Genomic DNA, 6,924 nt, shown 5'->3' with positions numbered 1-6,924 from the left:
CAGATGCCGAGCTGCTTGTGTAGAATCCCAGGATTTTGGCTGCCTTCTCAGAAGCATCAGAGCTGTCTTCATGGCTGCAGAGGTCATGGGACTGCTCTGCATAGGCCTGTGCTGTGGGAGGTGTCATTGCCTGGGGTAGTTCTGAGACGATAGGGCTGGATTTTTTTCTTTTCTCTTGCTCAAGTTGCTGAGAGAGCAGCTCCCATTGTTGACATTGGTGCTGATACTGCTGCTCTGATTCTCTCAGCTGCACTCGAGAGGCTTGCAGCTCTTCCTCACGTGTCCTTCTGAGCTCTGCCCAAGCCCTCTGCCAATGCTTAACTTCCTCTTCTTTTTTCTGCAGCATTAGCTTTGTTTCCTCGTGGTCCTGCTGCTGTTGTTGCGTCCTTTCTGCCGGTTGACTCATGGCTTTCAATTTGCAGTCGAGATCCTTCAGGAGCGTTTGAAGATGTTTGGCTGCTCCAACGGCAGCATTTCGCTGCTCTGTCGCTTGCACGAGTTTCTGCTTCAGAGCAGCGTTTTCAGATTGAATCTCCTCTATCCTCTCCTTCTGCCTGCGGAGCTGAGAAGTTTCCTGCGCGCGTCTGGCTTTTTCATTTCTCATCTCTGTCAGACACACTTTCAGCTCCTCGTACCTGTTCTTCAGCCTTGAACGTTCCTGATCCAGTTTCTTTTGCAGCTGAAGTTTTTTCCCAGCCTCGGTTTCCAATTGCCCTCTCTGCTGCTGGTCGACCTGCTCCGTCTTTGCAGCAGTCTTTCCAGACTTTGCAGCAAGCTCTTTCAGCTTCCTGGTTTTTTCTGTCAGATTCTTGGTAAGGAGGCCCAGCATACCAAGCTCCTGCTTGAGCCTCCCCGCCTTCTCCCTCGCTTCCACCAGGGAGCTCTCGTTCTTCAGGAAGCAGGTCTCCTCTTGAAGGACCATCCATTGCCTGGCCAGGTCCTTCAGGGCATTCTGCAGCTGCGCTTTCTGCTGCTCCAGGAACGGGCTGTCTCCGCTGCCAGGTGGACAGGCCTCTTGCTGCTCTGGGACCTGAACCCCAATGTCTCTGACAGATTTCCTGCTGCTCTGCCCTTCACCCCGCAGGTGAGCGTCTTCTGAGCTCGAGCAGGTTGTCCGCTGCCCTTCTCCACCACCAGCACCAGATGCACCGGAGCTCTTCGAAGAGCCGGGCCTGGTGGCTCCTGTGCCCAGGAGACTCTGCAGGCGGTGCTGGGCCGCGGCCCTGTCCCCGTTGTGGGAGGCAGGCGCCCCCCCCTCAGCCTTCTCCGGGATGTACTGAGAGGGGAGTTTCCTCCGCAGCTGCAGCTTCTCCTGGAGGTCCAGGATTTGGGCGGCCTGCTTGCTATCTGCCCGCCAGCAGAGCTGCCTGTTGACGTCCTGCTGCTTGCCGCGGGCCTCGCTGCCGCCGCTCCGGCCACGGTTCACGGGCACCTTGAACAGCTGCCGCTGCAGGTCCCGCACCTGGCGGACGGCCTCGTCCCACTGCTGCTGGAGCAGCTGCTGAGCCTGGCACCACTTGGTGTTCTCCTCACACAGCAGCTGACGGATCTCCGCTGCCTGCTGCTTCTGGAGCTGCTCCCACAGCCGCTGCAGCTCCCGCGCCCGCTCCTGCTCGCATTTGGAGCGTAGCTGCTTGGCCAGGAGCTGCCGCTGCTCCTCTGCCCTCTTCTTCATCTCACGGGCTTCATCAGCAAAGCGGCGCTGCAGCTCCTGGGAGCGGAGACGCTTGGCCTCCAGCTGGGCCCGCACTGCCTCCAGCTGGGCCCGCAGCGCCTCCAGCTGGGCCCGCAGCGCCTCCAGCTCCTGCCTGTGCTCCTCCTGCTGCACAGGCCTGCTGGGGGGTCGCGCTGGGCCCCGACGGGGCAAGGGGCGACCACGCGCCACAGGCCCCTGGCCCACGCCACCCCGGATCATGGCTTAAGGAATGCGAAATCGACGGTTTCACCAAACGCTGCCAGCAATAGCCACCAGCGATCGCGCGGCCTGGGCCTCTGAGGGACAGCAGCCTCTGAGCCCTCAGCAGACACCGGCTCCCAGCACCACGCAGCAGCAGAGGTCGCCTCTGCCACTGGCCCGGCCTGGGCGAGCGCGGCCTTATATAGTGTCCGGGTGATGACGTCATAAAGGAGGGATGACGTCATAAAGGAGGGATGACGCCATATGACCTTATATGGTATGTCCCCGCCCGGACACACCCCGACAGCTTCAGCTCAAGGGGCGCAGAGGAGGGAGGTGAAGGGTTGTTAACCCATGCAGGCATTATACAGCCGTTAGCATTTGCTAGCTGGCAAGTCCACAGCTTCTTGGATCCCCATGGATCGCATCCATGGGGACCTGATGACATCCATCTTGCCAATTTATGCCTAAAACAATGCATTTCCAGCGCCCATCCTTTCACCTTACTCTGTTTAACAGGACGAAAGCAGCCGTCCAAAGCTGTATTATTTTCTCCCCTTTCTCAAAAGCATCCTCTCCTGTGTTGCCCCACACGACGATGTCTTCAACGTACTGCAGGTGTTGAGGAGAAATATTTCTTCACTGGTAGGACAAGGGCTAATGGTTTTAAACTAAAAAAAAGCGTAAGAAAAGTGTAGCTGGAGCTACGCTGGGGGTGCTTGGAGGGCTTGCATGCGCAGTAGAAGCTGCATTTCAAACAGCCCAGCTGGGCCCTGCTCGTGTCCTGCAGCCCGAAGGAGAGGCCAGCACGGACACGCTTTGAACCAGGACATTTATTGGGGTAAATCCAGGTTGGGGGAGCAGTGACCCACCCCTGGGTGCTAATGGGGGGCTGGGAAGGGCCCCTCCACAGCCCCGTTCTGCGCAGGGGAGCACGGCCAGCTATACACAAACAGGGACTGCTACTTGCAGGCAGAGGGAGTGATTCCCAGGGGATCACAATGTCGGGGGGGGGGGGGGGGGGAATGCAGATGCTCAGGGAGGTGCTCCACGGGCTCTCACTTTTGCAGCCGCTTGATGCGGGCTTCTATGTCAGCAAAGTTGTCCTCTACAATGGCCAGGTTTTCCTTCATCGTCTTCTGGACCTGCAGGGGGGTCAGTGGGGAAGGGATTGAGCAGGGTGGACAGGATGGGGACCCCTCCCACCCCAGCACATGCTGCTGAGACTCACCTCTGCCAGCAGCATGGTGTTGTCCTTGAGAGCACCAGCTATCTCCTGCTGCGTGGTGTCCAGGTGCACAAGGACCTGCCCAAACTGTGTGGCTGGGAAGGAGGTGAAAACTCAGCACTGGAGGGCCCCCAGACCCCAGTATCTCCCTTGTCACGCCACGCCACTGTCCCCAGCATCCCCATTCCTTGCCCCTCACCTTGCTCGTGCAGGTCCCTGAGGGTCAGCAGTCGCTGCACTACATCGGGCAGGCTGCTGGCCACGGGGTCCCAGCGCTGCATCATCTCATAGACCTGGTGGATCTGGGGCAAGGGGCGGAAAGCAAGAAAGGAGGGCGTAAGCACAGTCTGCAGGGCGATTCCGCATAAGCCCCCCATGCTGTGGTTGCTTTGGGGGGCCCTCCCTGCTGCTCTTACCTTGCTCTGGGTGTCAGCGTCTTGCACAACGGCCTTGTGCTTGGCGATTTCATTCACCTTCGCCAGGACGCTCTGTGGAGGGGGGGAAGCAGATGTGACACCCCAAATCCAGCAGGGTCCACCCCAATTTCATAGCCTCTGCAGGTGCCCTCCCATGGCCCCATGCCATCCTCTGGTGGGGCCAGCGGGCCCAGTGCTGGCTGGGGGCTGCGGGACTCATCCCCACCTCCCTCCGTCTCCCCTCACCTGCAGCCGGGCCTCCACTTGGTCCAGCACAGCCACGTCCAGGGTGTTCACTTTGGCTTGGAGGATCTGCACGGTCTCCTGGGGAAGGAGAACAGGTTGTGTAGGGGGTGCCTGGGCATGAGGGAACGGCTTAAAGCTGCACCAGGGGAAGTTCAGGCTGGGTATTAGGACAGAAAATCTTCGCTGAGAGGGTGGTCGAGCAGCGGAGCAGGCTCCCCAAGCAGGGGGTCATGGCCTCAATCCTGCTGGTGTTCGAGAAGCATTTGGACAACGCTCTCAGATTTATGGTTTAATTCTTAGTGTGGAGCCAGGAGTTCGACCCAAGGGTCTTCATGGGTCCCTTCCAACTCAGGCTATTCTAGGATTCTAGGACTCACCACGAGGCTGGTCCCCTTCAGCCCGACCAACAGCGGGTTCTGTGGGGAGGAAAATCACATCAGTGGGGCAGGATGGAGGGCAGGGGAGCGGCAGGGCTGGAGCTCCTGGCTCCTTACCTGGCTGTCAGGCTCGTACCGCACCATCGCCTCCAGCTGTGCCAGCCGCTTCTCCAGCTCCGCAATCTGGAAACGAGGGAAACGAGGGCTGGAGACCAGCTGCTGCTTCAGGCCCTCCACCTGCTTGGCCAAGGCCATGGGCGTCAGCTCCTCCTCAGCCGCTGACTCCTTCACCGCGCTCTGTGCAGGGGGGGACAGGCAGCAGTGTCAGCCCCCGGGGACGATCTGCCCGCAGGTGCCAAACGGCAGGGGTGGTGCTCACCTGGATCTGCTCCACCTCCCGGACCAGCTCCTGCACCTCGTGCTGCAGCCGCTGGTACCGCTGCTGAGGAGTCTCTTTGGCACCAACGCCCTCACCGTGCTGCAAAGAGATGAAAGGGGAGGGGAGAGGGAAAGGAGAGGGGTGTCACGGGGACTCGGGGCCTGCCCACGGCACCAGGGATCTGGCAGTGCTGGGACACCGGGACCCAACTCCCCTCGGCGGTACCCGTGCCTGTGCAAGGAAAGGAATTGACCAGAAAAACCAAGTAGCTGAGTCCCTCTGTTAGTAATAGAAGATGAAATAATACAATATTGCTTAATATGTTACATTTGCGATGTACTGTTCCGGGGCTGCGCTTGGAAGATACAAAATATATGTGCAAGGGTAGCGTGAGAGAATGCACCGATTCATGAGGAGGAGTAAGGAGGATTAAAAGAATGCTCCATTTGCAAGACATCTAGATAACTGGGGCTTCTTGGACCCTGGGAACTGAATCAAACCAACCTTGCGGTTTGGACTGAGACTGAGGGCTCAGAGAGCGTGCGTGAGAAGGAAAGGTTAAAAAGTTCAACTCTGATGAAGACATCTTACCTCATCCCGACGACCACCCGGACGACCACCAGAGAGTAGTAGGCAAGCGCAGAAGGACTGATAAGATAATTAGCATACGAAGCGAGGCTAGGCGGAGCTAGGAAATGAATATGCATAGATGAGTTGTGAAACCTAATGCATATGTAATATCTTAGGAGATAAAAGAGAACTAAGAGAACAAATCAGACGAAGTCAGATTTGGGCAGGCATGCCCCTAACTTCCGGCGCCTAATAAAGCACCTTCATATAATCACTTTGTGGATTATGTGTCTTCATGAATGCTAACATTTTGGCGACCCAGATGGGACCTCGTGGGCACTGCTGTGGTGGCTCACGAACTGATCACGCTCCAGCCGGCACCGAGGAGTTTCTCGGGGAGCCATCGGCCGCGACCGACCCCCGCTGCTCTATCTGATGCTTCACAGACAATGCCTGGCCTTCAGTTGCCGACCTGTTTTGGAGATGGTAATGTTTTCTCCCCTTATCTGGCTTGACTTAACACAGTGATTTTCACCTGATTGCTCTAAGGAGGCTGGTTGTCTGCATTTTACGAGGTCACCTGCTGAGCTTTCTTATCGCTGTAAGCATATCTCAATACCACATTCCTTCCTTCTAAACAACGTAACACTGCAAAAACAACATTTCTATTCCCACAAAGATTAGGAAAAGATAGTAAAAACCTGCAATAAAAAGTTTTGCATGGAAATTGAAACAAGGGACAGTAATTAAAATAAATAAATAAAAGGGAATGGGAAATCAAGGAAATGGGTAATATCCAAAACAAAGACATTTTAAAGAAAGCCTCCTTGGGTGTACATTGGCACACTGCAAGGATATTGTCGGAACGGGGAGTGGGGGGGGTGCGGAAAGCAAGAGGACTTCCACTAAGTATTGCAATCAATTGTGGCCACTGTATAAACTAAATGGCCACTTTATGGATCAAACTAAATGGCCACTTTATGGATCAATCGACTGTAACAGTGTCTTGCAATTAATGTTGTTCTTGAGGAGAGAAGGAAAATAGGATGAAATGTTGTATACTGATATGTTGTTTCAGCATCTTGGAGGGAAAAGGTATGGAATTAAGTTGGCCCCTGACTGAGCCTTTGGTGTTGGCATTAGAAAAGTACAGGCTAGAGGAAGATAAAGGAAGTGTTAAAAGGGTTGTTGAAGGTGTTAAAGGTTGTGTGGCATGTAGTATCTAACAGAGCTGTTTGAAGTTGAATGAGCAGGGGAAGAGGATGTAGGAACGTTAATAGTTCCGCCTCAACCCGAGGCTGAGATCTCAAAATCACGGGTGTGAGCCCTCTGGGGCAGAGGGACCATGATGGGTCCCAGAGAGTTGTCATGGAAACAGAAAAGCAGCTAACTCTTAAAACAACCTGAGTTCATGTGTGAGCTCAGATTGCCAATGGGACCGCTCAGGGAACTTTCAACCATTGCATTCCCCTGACCGACCCCTTCCCCACCCCCCCACCCCCCCCCCCGAGACCCTTACCACCCTGGAAATTATGTAAATACCAAAATCTGGTTAAATTGGGAATTGAGAATCTGTTCCAAGAAGGTCCAAAAGAAAACCCTATGGAATTTTTGAATTTCTGGACCAACTTTGAAATGCAATGGGGAAAAAAAAAAAAAAAAAAGACAGAAAATTTGGTCCTGGCTTCAGAAAACAAACAGAGGCAATTGGCTAGCCTCTTTCTAGGGCAATCAGCCCCTGATATCAGAAAGAATTTGTCTTAGGCTGCAGGATAAACTTACAACAGTCAGAAATGATGGGGACCTGGGGC

At 55.1% G+C, this 6,924-nt stretch overlaps 1 long non-coding RNA gene across 1 annotated transcript; it reads right to left on the bottom strand.

The window, feature by feature from the left end:
* Window positions 1-2,712: 2,712 nt before the first annotated feature.
* Window positions 2,713-6,603, bottom strand: LOC310887994. The gene is made up of 2 exons (XR_014575809.1): window positions 3,129-6,603; window positions 2,713-3,042 (listed from the first exon to the last, which is right to left on the bottom strand). It is a non-coding gene; the product is annotated as an uncharacterized lncRNA (long non-coding RNA).
* Between the last annotated feature and the right edge of the window lie 321 nt (window positions 6,604-6,924).

Source organism: Anser anser, assembly GCF_964211835.1.
Source record: "Anser anser genome assembly, chromosome: 30".
Taxonomy (NCBI): domain Eukaryota; kingdom Metazoa; phylum Chordata; class Aves; order Anseriformes; family Anatidae; genus Anser; species Anser anser.
The sequence above is the reverse complement of the archived record's forward strand: the minus strand, read 5'-3'. Positions and strand labels throughout refer to the sequence as shown.